This window comes from Chelon labrosus, assembly GCF_963514085.1.
Source record: "Chelon labrosus genome assembly, chromosome: 4".
In the NCBI taxonomy this organism is placed as follows: domain Eukaryota; kingdom Metazoa; phylum Chordata; class Actinopteri; order Mugiliformes; family Mugilidae; genus Chelon; species Chelon labrosus.
In genome coordinates this window covers 23497548-23511515 of record NC_140340.1, presented here as the reverse complement: position 1 = coordinate 23511515, position 13968 = coordinate 23497548, and the positions used below count along the sequence as shown (strand labels likewise).

At 39.7% G+C, this 13968-nt stretch overlaps 1 protein-coding gene across 1 annotated transcript in view; it reads left to right on the top strand.

The window, feature by feature from the left end:
* The window catches only part of ptprt (protein tyrosine phosphatase receptor type T), a 336883-nt gene that overhangs the window by 150127 nt on the left and 172788 nt on the right, over positions 1-13968 (top strand). The window lies entirely within an intron of this gene.

The following is a 13968-nucleotide window of genomic DNA, read 5'->3' as shown; positions in this document are numbered from 1 at the left end:
CGTCTCTCTTACCATGTCCTGCAAATTGCTGCAACTCAATTGTCCTTTCCCTGCCTGTAGGCAGGGATGGTATTAATAAAACAGAATTTGAAATAGATTTCCTTTCTGCTCCATTTTGGATTAAATTACTGCGTAGTTTTGGCTCTGAGCATTCTTCTTCTTCTTCTTCTTCTTCTTGTGGCTTTTGATATTACAGTATATGTTCATCTTGTATCAGTCCTGCTGAAGAGGTGGAAGAGGTCAGATTCGCTATAGTACAGTAACTTTAAAGCTGGAAGGCATTCAATTTGTTGTTCTGCAGCAAGTAAGGGTGCTTGACTTCTGCCTACAATGGTTCCTTGGTAGAAATCTGTAACATTTCCATATCAATCATTTGAAACTGTTAGTTGACGTTCCAGAAGTGTGCAATATGAAGCACATAGGGCATTTAACACCAGGCGTGAAAAATACAGATTACCCCTTTTCAAGATGCAAGTATATAAATCAGATCACATCAGTTTTACGTGCAATTATATGCAACCACTTTATTTTTAAAAAAAAGTTAAAAAATAGTAACGTAATCATATCTTTGTGAGATCATTGTCTCAAATTAGCTTAGAAGTCCTCCGAAGTTTAAAGGAATTCTGCCATTAACTCAGATGTGATGAGTTATGGTGTAACTCCCAGTAGCTGGCCCCATGCAGGGAGGCATAATTAAAATCCACTAAAAGGCATCTGCTACTAGTCGATTTAATCCAATTTATCCAAGACGCGGAGCTACAGGGTGTCGCCTTGTCTGCTGCTACTCTCGAGTGTGTTAGCGATGAGTTTGGAGTGTGTCTTCGGATGTTTTGTTTTGTGTGCTCCTCTCCATACAGTCATTGTGTCTGACTTTGTGTACATTGAGGCTTTTGGAACATTTCTTCTCTAAACTGAGAAAGCATATAAGGACTTTCCTGTGTGTCTGTGTGTGTGTGTGGAGGCAATGAGCCAGATTAATGGCATTCTCAAAGCCATCATGATTAAAGGGCTGATAATTTGATGAGGTTATTGAGGTACTTCAGTGATGACATATTACATACTCCACTTTTGATTTTATTAATGAGGTGAAGCTAAGAATGTCCTTAAGTGCTTTGGTGAAGACAGAGTGTGAGCATGTGTGTGACTTCAGTATGTGTTACTTTATGAAAGGTTCGACTATGCAATAAATCCTTCCACTGACAAACACACACACACACACACACCCCCAGACTTGTTAAATCTGAGGAAGGGAAAAGCCTCCATGAGGGTTTTCGTCTGATCTTGCTTGTTTGCCTGCAAGGGTCATCTGTACGGGAGAGCTTGCCTTGAGTGTGTGTGTCCGTGGTTAGGCTGTTTCTTTGGTGTGAGGCTCCTGAAGTGCTGCCTTTGCAACATATCAGCAGTCCGCAGCTAATGCTGAAGCTATAAGAGCCTCCGGTATTTGTATGTGTGTGTTTGTTGTCGTGGCAGGAGCTGGTGTGGTTCTCTAGTGTTAATTGTATTTCTAGCCTTTGGCCAGTGTAGTTTCGCTAATATGTAGCTTCCTCCTGCACACGTGCGCACATACAGACACACTCATGCAATGTCAGCCCTATAAACACATGCGCACGGTCAGGAACACAAAGTGGTCCCGTGGATGTTTCTCCCAGAGGGAAGCGCGCTTCTTTTACTTTCTTTTCTTTTTTATCTTTTTTTTTAAAAAAAAGTGTTTTGTTGTCTTTATGAATAAAGAAAAGAGAATCAAAAACACAGAAAGAGAGAAAACGAGTAGCAGAGGCCCTCCCCATGGGGAGAAGAAGAGGCACACCGATCTCTTTTAACAGCACAAAGACCAGCACGAATCATTAGGTCATGTGTGCAAGGCCAATGAGGCCGTATTGAAAAGCACCCACTAGTTTTGTTGGATGTAGAGGGCAGCCAGCTTTGGGAGTACATGCCCTTACTGCAGTACCGCACTCAATTGCACTACATTTCCTGACAGGGGTAAGTTGTTTCCTGACCATTCTGTCTTTAAATGTCAACTTGTGCATGTATAACAAGCTTGACTAAAAAGATCTGTTTTTTTATACATAATTTTCTATGTCAACAGTCCTCCATTATTCTTGTCACCTTGTTTGTTGTGCAGTCCATGGCCAGTCTGTACAACTCCTTTTCTATACAATGGTTTCTTCTACTAGACATTTTATATACTCTTTGTATATTTTTAACTGAGCTTATTTCTTACTTAGACCTATATTTAGATCAACAAAAATCAAGACAAATCCCTTGAATGTGTGAGCATATGCGGCATTATTACGATTGTAACGAGTTACAAACAGCTCACATTCCCAAATGAATTCAATGATTGGAAATTACATTCATGTTAGATGGCTGTACTCTTTATCCAACAGCAATAATATTCATTTCACTAACAAAGAGAATGCCTTAACTGATGCAAAGAAGTTTATGAGAGGTGTCAAAAGGAATGGACGAAGGGACCAGAATGTGTAGATGGATGATGGTAGAGGAACCCGGGGATCGAGACTCAGGGTCGGGGTACATCTCGGGAAGCTTTGGCTCCTTGGTCCCCTGGTTCATTTAATGAAGGGTGGAAGGGGAATACAAGAAAACAGAAGGATGGAGGTTGAGAACTGAGACGAACACAGAGGGAGAAGGTTAAGACACATCTTTATACGTAAGCGTGGGAAATCGAATGACATGGGGCATGGTCTTGTTCCTGAACTTAAGATATGATAACTTCATTTTGTCGATTTTAAATCTTTGCAGCTACACTAATTTAAGCACAGTTTGACTGCCATCACCATGATCTTTTCCTAACCTTGGCTATAACGTATTTATTGCACATTATATATGTTTAGTGTTTATAATTTCCCCGCTTGAGCTGGTTAGAGGGGAAACCATACAGTATGTGAGGAAAAAAAGACTGTCCAAGATTAAATGAGAAATAAACAATTAATGTATTAAATGAAAAAAAAAAAAACACTGGAAAACATGAAGAACAAAAACAGAAGACAAAAACGCAATAAGGTAACAGGAGAGCAACATAGGAGGAGGGGGAGTGTAGGGAGGCAGCAAGATTGATTTCTCCTCCTTCTCCTCCTCTCCTCATCGCTTCTGCCTGAAACGGCTCCCTAAAGTCTTTGGATTAATGGCTCCATTTCTGCTGCTCATTCATCAGATTCAGGAAGGCATCCCAAAACACAATGCCTCACTAGGCTCTCGCCTGAACTAGATATCTACCTGACAAAACATCCAATAGGCCCTTAAGTACTTTCAAAGACAGGCAAAACAACTTTATCTCTACTTCAGGTCAAATCAGATGGGAATTAGCCCTATCTATTGGCACATACTCTTGTTAGTTGGCATTGTGTAGATGATCAGAGGCAATTCAGCCTAGAGTTTTTGAAAAGTCAAACCCAGCAAAAGCATATTTTGGGACATTGTGGCTATTATCTTATAGCCATGCTATTATCTTCCCCAATTTTTATTTTTCACGGTCTAGGTTACACTCAATTCCAGTATAATATAGATTGATTATCACATGCGAGCCCAATTAGACATACGCTACTTCCACCAGGATAATCTCATTATGGTGCAATCAAAAGCCTTTCACAAATCTGTTGCATCAATAGTTGCACCCAGTGGTTGCCTATTCACTCCAGGAAAGCCACATGCAAGGCGTATGATGGTAGGACAGTCAAGTGCCATTTGTAGTTCATTGTCTTGCACGCTAAGCTAAAATGCCATTGACCAGATGCAGCCTCTGTTGTCCTTTTAATATCGAGGACCACTCCCCTGGTTCACCACAGGGAGACGGAGTTCACGTCTGGCTGCAACATGCCCCACTGTTTGGCCTTGTCACATTGTGCGCCAGCTGTGCCATCTACAATGCCCTTTCACAGTGTGTGATAGCTAACATGCCAACCCTTGACCAGTCCTGATTAATGAGGGTGGAAGCCTTGCCCAGCACTGGGTCTGTATCCCTTTGGAGGTATACAATTGTTCTTCCTCCATGCATACATAACTGACCTCTGCTTTCTCCCATCTGTGAATTGGTGCATTTGGTCATCCAATCCATCTTTTCGTTCTTTTCTTGATCCTTTCAAATGTTTCTCTCACTGTGTGTGCTTTTGTATGAGTCGTATGCCTCTTTTTTCATCAGTGGTTGACATACACCGATCAGGCCAGACTGTCCTCCTCTACAGAACGACCACAGTTGTTGTTTTGCATGCACCCAAATTACGACTCAGTGTTACGTTTGGGGGTGACTAGCCGCGCTAGTGCCCTCTAGCGGCATCGTAATAAGCAGGCTAAAAGCTGTTTTAATTCCCGCTCTAGAGCTGTTAATACGTCACTTTATTAAGTTTTAACATTTTTTCATGCGAGAAAGTAACCGTGTAGATCCCCAATATGTGATCAGTTTATCCAAATAACGCCTGGTTGGAAGTTTGCTCCGATGTTTTCGGAGAAGTGAAGCGCCACCTGTGGAACCAGGAGCAGCGTGTCATCTCAGAGGCGAGCAGCCGGTCTCCTGAGGTGATCCGCCGGTCAACCTCCGTCGTCATCCCGGGGTAGAAAACGAGCCGATTAGTGTGAAAATACTACCCACATCCTCAAAGTGAATGCTAGTAATGCCATATTACTCAATGCATTCGTTAAACCTGGTCCACACGTGTATTTTGAACTGTATTATTAAAAGAATCTTATGAGGTCGGCAGAAAGCCTAGTTGGACGTAGTTGGACTCATTCGATTCCTGTCTATAGCTGTCCGCCATGGATTGGCTGCGTTCGGTTTCTGCCGCTCAACCAAGCTACAGCAAAGCTACATAATATTTTCAAATAAACGACTAAAATGCAGTGTTCTGTGCCATTTCTTAACTTAAAGCAACTATAATCACTGCCGTTACAAGTTCGGCTGCAGTAAATATTTCATGTGTTCAGCAGATAAACCAATCCAAACCCTGCCTACTGTTCTATGAAGCAGGAGAACCAAACTGCATTGCTGTTTGGCGTAAATCTATATTGCGCGGTTCTAAACACATCCTAAATAAACTGTCTTTACTTTTTCTTAACATATATCGACTTAAAACAATGTCATCGCTAGTTCGGCAATACTAGATATTCGATGTAATCAGTATATATATCTTTTTACAACCCTATTTTAACATATATGTTTGAAAACTGAAAAAACTACAAATATCACGTGACTTGGTATCAAGCTACATGTCGCAGCTCACGGGATTTGTAGTTTCTACAACGATTAGTGATTTCCTTGAATAGGAGGTTATAAATAATAAAATGAATACATAGCCGGGGGTTTAAGGGTGTGGGAAACACATTTCTGTGACCAAAATTTAAGCATATAATTGTCAAGTGGGTGACAAGATACCATTTTGGACAGCGCTCCCACTTGCTGTCTATATCCACTAGGTATAGTCACACAGGCACAAAAGGCAAAGTTCATAAGCTTTCTACACCACTTTGTCCCATGTCTATAGCCCCTTTTGATGCAGAATTACAAGCCTTCAAAAATTCTCAGAAGTCAGGGTTCAAAGGTCAATAGTTCAACGAAGGAGTCAGTTACAAGCCCCAAACTAACATGTTATTCCCCAGGTTGAGACCTTTCCAACAATATATTTATTATAGTCCTACAACAAAGTATGGATTTTCACATTTCGTGAACACAGCTGTGCCCAGGCTTAGATTCAGAGAGCCTTTTGAGGGCTCAGCCCATGATATAAGTATTTTTTTTTAACAATGAGAAAAAAATCATGTAAGGTAATAATATCTGACAGATTTACAACTGAATTAGTAATTTATATTGTATCTGCTCATTTGTTTTTGCCAATTAATTCCACCAGACATCTTGAACCGGTGTGAAAACTAACATCGCAACAGCTATTTGTCAAGGGACTTTGAGTAAATCAGTTACACATACCGTTGTTATGATGTCCAATAGGTAATTTCTGACATCTGTGGTTCATTTGTGTGTTTCAATGAAAAAACAGCATCTCAACAAAACACTAATGTGGATATGCGACAGAGGGTTTCAGAATATTGTAACTTCTATCCTCACCTATAGTGTAACTACAGATTCACGGCTTATGCCTTTAACAATAAATGTTAATCAAAACTAAATCAACTCTGAGTGATCAACAAGCAATATAAGCACAAAAATTCAGCTGATGGGTAAGAATGTACTTCTCGATAACATGGGCTTGTCTTTTATGCTGGCTAAGCTACTGTAATAATGGGTGTGATTGGATGAAGTTGTCTGTTAACCCCTCACCCTTTTTTAGTGAAAACAAACCTATTCAGGCTGCTAATTTATAAATTGCAAACAATCATGAAACTGAATTGAATGGAAATGAACACAGACAGAGACAGGTGGCAGGTATTTTATTTTAAAACATTACCAGACATTAACATTTATCATTCATGTAGCCAGAGTGGTTATCACTGATGCCTCACAGCGAGAAGGTCACCGGTTCGAATCCATGGGCCGACTGGGCCTTTCTGTGTGTAGTTTGCATGTTGTCCCTGTGTCTGCGTGGGTTCTCTCCGGGTACTCCCGCTTCCTCCCACCGTCCAGAGACATGCTGGTTGGGTTCACTGGTGATTCTAATTGGCCATAGGTGTGCACGTGAGTGTGAATGGTTGTCTATCTCTCTATGTTAGCCCTGCGATAGACTGGTGACCTGTCCAGGGTGTAGCCCGCCTCTCACCCGATGACAGCTGGGATAGGCTCCAGCAGACCCCGCAACCCTTAACAGGAATAAGCGGGTATAGAAGATGAATTAATTAATTAATTCATGTAGCCTGTCTCCTCAAAGATCAAGCAAAACAGATCGTAAAGCAGTTATATCAAAGAATATATAATAACTGTCAGTCTCCATAACTGGCATACAACACAGCAACAATAACAAAATCACTATGACACAGTAACAGTGTCAAACAATTAATTGGCTATTTCAGGATGTTAACTTTGAATGTTGTCTTTTGGCTCCCGGGAGTTTTTCCACTTTGTCCCACTGCAAGACAGATAGATAGACAGCATTAAGTGTTAAATTGCTTTAAGATTATTGGAAAATGTACAATTTCCAACGACACATTGATTCCTCAGTTATATAGGCATTTTGTAATCAGAATACCTGGTAAAATGATCCACATTCTACCAGGTCAACAGCCTATATCTGAAGATGACGCGATAAATTAGTGTAGCCAAGTTAGATAAAAAGGTGCATTATGTAACACAGTATGCATGTAGTACACAATCTAGTATGTACATTGTGTACTACTTCACACTTTTAAATCCAATGATCACTCTGACCTGTCAAGAGGGCCTCAAGTTCTCAGGGACCATGCCTGATTTCAGACATAGGGCAGTTATAAATTAATATATTACTCAACTACTTCAACACACGCTTTCTCTTCAGAACAATAGATACTGTGATTGGTAAATTAAATATGTAAAGTATGATAATAGCATTTGAAAAGCGGCTTACAGACACCAATGGACACCTGTCTTATCTGTCTGTCCTTTTCCATTCCAGGTTTTCACTTTTTAAACAACTTTATTTAGCTTTAGCAACATGGTTACGAACATGATATTCACCTGTGCATGTCCTGACGTCTTCTAAAAGTCATATTTACATAACTGTTATCATGCTAGCTAGCTAGCTAGCTTACTTTTCAAAAAAATAACTTTTGGCTAGTTGTTTTAATTTAACGTTAGCTCTTATAATGTTAATTATCCCCCGTGGTAATTCTAGATAGTATACTAGAAGGTGAATCAACATTAAAACGAGCTGACAACATGTTATATTGTTCTCAAATGTTAATTAAACACATTTGCTGTACTTACCTTAATTCGTCCAACTATGACATATCGATGTCGCTGATTAATCCCCGCAATCCGCAATACTCTCCTGTTACCGGTAGGAGCGTTAGTGCAAGAAACGACCCCATGGGTCGTTTTCCAGAGCATGTACAAATGACCACTGTGGTCGTATAAGTTGGAGGACTTGTTGGATCAGGCATAACATTATGACCACCTTCCTAATATTGTGTAGGTCTCCCTTGCGTCTTGTGACTCATCAGAGAATGGACATGGGCCTTCTGAGGGTGTCCTGTGGTTTCACAACAAAATGTTGTTAGTGGGGGCCTTTGGGTCCTATCGGTTGAAACCATTTTTGTGTGTGGGCCTGTGTCATACTGCATCCTGCTGAGGATGGTTGCTGCCATCAAGGAGTGTCATTGCAACGTTTCCCAGCAGAACATCGCATTGTCACAAGATGGTCAGTGGTATTTACTTTACCTGTCAGTGGTTTTAATGTTATGCCTGATCGGTGGACAGTACGGGGTGTTTCAGAAATATCTTCTAATAGATGCTAAGACAAGACGGAAAAAGACAGAGGAAGGAACAAGTTACAAGGTGTGTGGATCTAGAGGAAAAGAGGAGGGCGGAGGAGGGACATCAGAAGCATGATGTGGCAAATTTGGTGTTTGTCATGATCAAGGGCAACCTGAGAGACACCACCATTGACTTAATGATGTAAACAAAGTTATAATTCAAATAACCTCCCCTGTTCTCTTCTTCCTGCCATCCCACTTCATACGTCTCCAACTCTCTTCTCGCTCTGTCTTTCATTCCCTTCTGCAGTTCTCGATAAACATTTTACTTAATTCAAAAGAAAAGAAGTGCGGTTGGAATTGCATTTCTGGAATTGCTGCTCAGGCGTCAATCTCAGAGCAAATTTGGGGTTTGATCGAACAGTAATGCCAATGACAACATAGCTCTCGCTAAAGCTTCTAACTTAATCTAAAAGCAGAACTGACTGGTGCAATCTTGGCCTCTTTCATTCTTTTAAAACTACCTCCATCTGTTTTCCCAAATACAAATTAGCAATCTGTTTATAGGGGTTCCAACTGAGCTTTAGCCAGATTATCTGAAAGATTAGTATCTCTCATACCCAATTAAAAGACGACTGGATTAAGAAAGGGGTGCTGATGATTGGCAAGGGTTAGCTGCTTTTTTATTGATTCTGGTCTGTTCCTCTCCAAGTCTCGTAAGTGTGGAACACGAGGAGCTTTTATACATTGTTGTTCACGGGAAAAACAGGTTATTTCATTCTCTGACTGGCTAAGTGATGATTGATTATGTCTCTGTAATTGCGGTGTGTGTGTGTTTATTATAGTTACATGTCTACTACTTGCTGATGACATCACTAATAAAATCACAGTAGAAAGTAATGCTTTGCAACAATGAAATCTTTATGACCTGAATACATATGCTGAGAACAGACAGCTCATGTGCTGCATACGTATTTTCCGGACTATAAGGCGCACCTGAATATAATCCGCACCAGCTAAATTTTGGGGAAACTACAGATTGTGCCATATATAAGCCGCACCCGACTATAAACCGCTGGTGTTTTAATGTTTAATAACCGTAAGGGTTTCTTCTACCACGGAGGGGATTGTCAGGACAGAAATTACCATTTATTTACATTTGACAAATCTTTCGATCAATCAAACAAAAAATCAATCGATCAAACTTTCACATCTTTGACATTACAAACAGCATTCGTGCAGTGCACAAATAATACAACGGTGCGTTCCTAGCGCACTTCCTGCAGTCATAGTACCGTAGTAGTGCAGTATAACAAAAAACAAAGCTTACAACGCTTGACGAGGCAATAACGTTAAATGGCTAAATTTAATATGTTTGTAAAAGTGCTTGCCTGTAACACGGCAGCAAAAGTGCAGTAACCCGGCTGCTCAACAAAATAACCAGCATCTTTTTCGAAAACAGCCAACACAGTGGCTTATAGTCTGGAATTTACGGTATATCCTGGCTGCAACAGGCTGCAACTCAGCACCATCAGCAGGGTTGGGTCAGATTACTTTGAAATGTAATCCATTACTGACTACAAATTACATGGCAATTTTTGTAATCAGTAACGTAATCAGTTGGATTACCAAAAACATGTAACGTAATCTGATTACTTTTAGATTACTTCAATAAATATGCACCTTAAGTAAAAGACACCGTCACAGAATTGATCAATGAATTCTCTTTTTATTTTTCTCTTTATTATTTCATTACATCTAAGAAAACTTTTTGCTCTCAGTAAAGCATTCCTTTGTGAATTAACTAAAAACTGTATTAACTAAAAACTTTATATTTATTACTAAGTACTTTCTTTACTCTGAACATATCCGTTTTTCAGACCATATCCTCATATCAACCTGTTTAACTCTTTTCTCACATCATATTGAATGTTTACAACTAAAAACATGCCTAAAACATTTTTCTATATTTTCTCATATTTCTCTTTCTGAACATTTCTCATAACATATCCACAACATGTCTTTCAAAATCTCAAAATAAGTCTGTAAATAAGTCTGTAAACATATCATAGAACAAAAGTGAACATGTTCTTTTTAAAATGTAATCAGGTAATCCCCAACAATGTAACTGTAATCTGATTACACAATTTTTGTATTGTAATCTGGGCTGATTATAGTTACTTGATTTTTGTAATCTGATTACGTAATCTAGATTACATGTAATCCATTACTACCCAACCCTGACCATCAGTAGCATTTAATAGTACTCCACAGCGTGTTGTTAAACGGGATAGTGTAGCCAAAAAAACAAGTAAGCCCTCTCCGTGTATTGCAGCTAAAGGTAAAATAGCTTTGACAATGAAATTCACCAACAAACTGTTGATGTGCAGCCTCCTTCATTCTGTTACCAGAGGTCGTTTGGTGAAGCTGTTAACAGACTGATGTCAAGAGGATTTGGACCGTTCCCTTACTAGCATTAGCAGCTGCCTGTTCAGATGAGTGTGCGTTGCAGTAGTACTTATGTTGTATTTCAGGACTGACTTACATATTGTGCATGTCACAGTAGTATGGGCTTCATCTTTAGTGAAGTATTTCCACACACTGGATGAACAGCTGCCAGTCTGCTGCAATGACCCACTGGGCTCCTCACCTGTCTTCTCTGAGGCGTCCATATTGTTACTGTCACGTGATCAGTGACTAGTTGACATGATACTTAAAGCATCATGGCACAGCAGTAAAGTTGAGAAACCTACTAGTTGACTAGTCTGTACAACCCCTAATCAGTTGTGTCAAAGAAAATTTGTTAAAAAGTTTAAGAGAAATTTTCTGGTGCAGACTTACAAATGACAATCATCACCTACAAGAAACAGTGTGAAAATCTTCAGTATTATTCATCTAAATGAGTAGATTTGTAGCCTGAATGCTACATGGTGACCTGCATGATATTTGTTTTCTTTAATAATATAATCAGTCCAAGTCAGTTATTCTGTGGACTGTATGTGGGCTGTGGGAAAGCGTATTACCTGCTGTGCTGACCTGAGGATGGGGTTTTACGTTGGTTATATCACTTCCTCCCTGCAGCTTTCTTGGCTGCCAAATGCCAGTCTGCCACAGTCTTATCCAGGAATGGTAGATTACTGCGTAGGGTTTGGTCTTTTAAGTAGAAACAGAGACTCTTTAAACCATAGAGCACCCCTGGGAGTCTAAAGTCTGCAACCAAACTCACAACCCAAGATACAGAATAACTTTCAGTGCAGTGCACTCATATAAAAACACAAATGGACAAGATAGCTTGGAAAATGACATATTTTGAGACATTGTCACTCATTGTGTTATGGTATAGCTTCAAGGATGAACCACACACACATAACACGCAATCCTTTGTAAACATTTTTGATTCTTTAGATGTTTTCATATGTACAACCACACTCCTAAGAATTAGCCACGAGAAGATGTCCTTCAACAGATGGTATGTTCCATAACATCCCAGTCAGTCTGGGATTACACTAGGACACACACGACTAAATCCAGAGAAGATGCTCCACTAGATGTTTTGTACAACCATTCCAAGTCATTTCAAAAACTAAAACTGTGCACAAGACCTAAGAGAACTATACGTATGAAACTAATTGATGAAATACAACTCTCATGGCTTTAGTGTCCAAAAACCTGTCCACAGTACCATACACACACACACACCAGCATCAGCAACACTCGTTGCGTGTCTAGATGGCCTCTAAAATGGCTTATCCAACTTGCCAATGTCTAATCTTGTCTTATTAGGCAGATCGTATATTTACAGTAAGTAGCTTGTTTGAAAAATCTTATAATGCGCTCAGCTGAAGTCATCCACATTGTTTGGGGGTTAGAGCAAGGGTTAGGTTACAATGTAAGCTTAATTATTAGGGGAAGCTTCAGTCTGTGCTATTCCAGATTTGCAGGAGGTCTTAACTAGTAACAGCAGATGAGATTATAAATTAATTCAATTGATTTCGACCAAGCTGTGGCTTAGAAAAACCTGAAAAAAAAAGAATAAATAAATAAAAGAAAAACAACTTAATTAAACTTTAGCTTCCATTTAATTTAGATTTATTAAAATGTCATCACACCAGTGAACTCAGCGCCTTGCTCAAGGACGACACTTTAGTAATGTGAATTGTCACATTCACGACACACTGAGTTTTTTAAACTACATGTAAATTAGGATGTTGGTCTCCTGGGTTTGACTGCAAAGGTTTTAATGAGTTTAGAAACTTTGCATCATAAAAATCGGAGGGTAACGTCCTGCCTGGGGATCCTTGTTCAGTTCTTGGGAACAGAATACTCTCAAATGTCACTGATTCATTAAGCAAATTGTTCTTCCAATAATTACCAGACATAATGAATGAGTTTATACTTCAATGCCAAAACTCATGTCTCCTGTGTAGGTGTCACTTTTTCTGTCCAAATTCTTGAGCTCACCCTCATTGTGAGTCAAGTTTTCATTTTCACTGGAGAAGTGCAGCTAATATGGCTTCTCTAATTATGCAGTGACCTGTTATGGTTGCTGTCATCGGCTGATAGAAACTAATTAGGCAGACAGAAAGATTGGTTTCAACAAGCTTGTTAGTGTGCAGTCAGTCGTGGTACACAAACCTGGAGATGAGAGCCCAACATATGGCTGCAACAATGCAGTGAGGGTGTGTGAGTGTGGCTGTATGAGGGCCTGTTTGAGCATGATTTTGGTTATGCATGTAAGTTTATTCATTTTTGGCTTTATCTTATGTTTCTGTCTCTAAATCGTTTCATTGAGATTTGAGATTATGGTACGAGTTGGCAAGTAATGGTTGTGGGTTAGGCCTACAGGAAATTAACGTGTGTCCGTATAATATCCAGCTCTGCGATAGACTGGCGACCTGTCCAGGGTGTACCCTGCTTCTTGCCCAGTGACAGCCGGGATAGGCTCCAGTCCCGGTGTGACCCTCCAGAGGACAAGCAGATACAGAAAATGAATGAATGAATGAATGACTTGTGTCCTCTGAGGTAATGCAAAGATAAGTTGATGTGTGTGAATGAAACATGGCATTACGCAGTAATAGCCACTCCAAATGTCTGCAGATTAATCCAAGAATTTCTTTGGCCAGTAATACCACAGCACAGCCTAATGATCAGGCACGCAGTCCATTAATTAACATATCACACTTGTTACTTGTGTCGTCTCTTCAGAACTTCACAACTGAATCAGTTACATTGTTGTTAAAGCGTAAGACAGGAATGATAAAATTGATTCATTTCAACTAAATTAGATGGTTGTACCAAATATTAGGAAAGGAAATGATCTCCAAATGAGTGTCACAGCATACTTATTCAAACAAGCTAGAAATATGCTAATGTCAAGATTATTTGTTGAATATCTGTTTGCTGTATTAAAAACAGAGTGTGGGCTCAGTACTCCAGATCATTTCTCCAAATTGACTGTATGATTGCTACTCCAGAGGACCACTAAACCAAATAGTTTAGGGCGAAGTAAAGTAGCACTTTTCTGTCACATTACACAATGAAGATGATATTTTGAACAGTTTATTGGATAAATGGTGAAGGAATCCATTTAGAGTACTGAATAATGCAAGGCAACCT